The sequence below is a fragment of the Sminthopsis crassicaudata genome, chromosome 1 (assembly GCF_048593235.1).
Source record: "Sminthopsis crassicaudata isolate SCR6 chromosome 1, ASM4859323v1, whole genome shotgun sequence".
Taxonomy (NCBI): domain Eukaryota; kingdom Metazoa; phylum Chordata; class Mammalia; order Dasyuromorphia; family Dasyuridae; genus Sminthopsis; species Sminthopsis crassicaudata.
The window spans coordinates 511,561,566-511,563,816 of NC_133617.1; the positions used below are offsets into that span (position 1 = coordinate 511,561,566).

The 2,251-nt window shown below is 46.9% G+C and overlaps 1 pseudogene; it reads left to right on the forward strand.

Moving 5' to 3' along the window:
• Positions 1-589: 589 nt before the first annotated feature.
• Positions 590-2,002, forward strand: LOC141550671 (putative E3 ubiquitin-protein ligase TRIML1 pseudogene; annotated as a pseudogene).
• Positions 2,003-2,251: the final 249 nt, after the last annotated feature.

The following is a 2,251-nucleotide window of genomic DNA, read 5'->3' on the forward strand; positions in this document are numbered from 1 at the left end:
ATCAAATTGTCTACTATCTTGGGAAGAAGGGAGATAGGGGAGGAGAGAAATTTGGTACTCAAAAGCTTGTAACAATGAATGGTAAAAATAGTCTTGACATATAAAAGAAAAAAAAAATACCTTTGAAACAAAAGAAGAAATACTCCAGGACCTGCAATGCTTCTTGGAACAAAATGAGAAGCTGCTCCCTAAAGAACCAGAGATTGCTTTCCCTGAATGGAGCTTGAGAGAAATGCTCAAAAGCTTCCACAAAGAGGAATCAGGGCTCAGTCTACTTGGAATTGAGGGGCCAGACAACTCTGATCTGGAATCTAGGTGTAAACTCCAGTGGGGATTGTAGCTCATTACTATGCAAGAAGGACCAAGGTGGGAACTCAGCCCCAGAGTAGACCATGGAAAGTCTCTCCAAGTTCAGGAGTTCTCACCTTTGGTGGGTGGAGTAAAGGCGGGGCCAAGTCAGAGGAAGACATATAAAAGCCTCCAACATCTCATCCCTGGCAACTTTTCCTGCCAGAGCTCCAGGGAAAGAGCCAGCATTGTCTCTCCTGAGAGGAGCATCTGAGAAGGGAGGAACTGAGAGCCCAGAGACATGGATGTCAAAGACTTCATTGAAGATCTCCAAGCAAGCCTCACTTGCTCCATCTGCTTGGGTTACTTCACAGATCCAGTGACTGTCAATTGTGGCCATAGCTTTTGCAAAGGCTGTCTCAGACAGTGCAGGGTGGGAGCCCAGGAAACCTCAGCCTGCCCAGAGTGCAGAGCAGATATCAATCATAGCACGGACCTGGTGAGCAACAGGAGCCTGCAGCAGCTGTCCATCATCACCAAAATGCTCAGACCTTATCTAGTGCAGGCCCTTGTGGGCCTGAGCACCTGTGAGAAACATGGAGAAAAGGAGAAGCTCTTCTGTGAGGACGACCACAGAATCCTCTGTCATTCCTGTTCCTTAGCCCCAGAACACAGGAATCACCACATCCTTCCCTTGGAAAAGGTGGCTGCCACGGGCAAGGAGAAGCTCTTGGAGACACAGAAGTGTTTAAAAAGGAAAGAAGACCGTCTTCAGGAGGAACTGGACCATGTTGTAAGGGCAAAGGCAAGATGTACAAAGTACGCCGTCAATTATGAAAGCTTACTTGTGTCTGAATATGACAAAATGTGTCAGTTATTAAGGGAGCAAGAAAATGTACAAGTACTAGAACTGAAGCAACAATTCAGCAACAACATAGTGAAGTATGACAGCCAGAAAGTCAAACTGTCACAAGAACTCCAAAGTGTGCAAAGTCTGCTGTTGGATGTGGAGACGCATGTGGAGGAGACCCCCTCAGAAATGGTCCAGGGTATGAAAGGCACCTTGGACAAGAGTGAGAAGCTGCTCCTCCATGAAGAACCAGAGGCTGTGTCTGAGGACTGGACCATCTTTCCCATAGCTGGTCTGAGAGAAATGCTCATGACCTTCTTCAGGGATATAACTCTGGATCCAGACACAGCCCACATTAATCTTGTTGTGTCCAAAGACCTGAAGAGCGTCAAGTACACAAGCATCCCCCAGGACCTGCCCTATAACAAAGAAAGATTTGTCTATTTGCAGATCGTCTTGGGTGCCCAGACCTTCACCTCAGGTAGGCACTATTGGGAAGTGGAGGTGGGAGAAAAGACAGAGTGGGAAGTGGGAGTCTGTGAAGAGTCCATCAGCAGAAAGTGGAGGCGCTCCCCATTCCCTGGGGATGTCAGGACCCTGGCCGGCTGTAGACATCAAGATGATTTCTTTCTGTGGAATTCACAGGATGGCTATCATTCAAGCCTACCAGTCTCCAAAGTGGGCATCTTCCTGGATTATGAAAGGGGACACTTAGTATTTTACAATGTCTTGGACAGATCTCCTCTCTGTAGCTTCCCAGACAAGGCCTTTCAAAAGCCTATGCGACCTTGCTTCTCTCCCTGTCTTTCTGATGTGGAAAGCATCCCTGGATCTCTCATTATATGCCCCAGGAGTGCCCAGTAGCTGCCTGCCCAATGATGATCCTGATGAGGAGATACCTTCCTTTTCAAGCAACAAAAACCACACCTGAAATGCATCTCCCATTACAGCTCATCAATCAAGTGTTGGAAGATTTAAATGTTTTAAAAAAAATTGTTCCCCAGGAATTACTTAATTGTTACTTGCTTATGTGAGAAGTTCTGCTTGGAACTGAGGGACCAGACAACTCTGTGATTCTTGCCCATTGTCCTTTGGTCCCAGAACTGATGGACT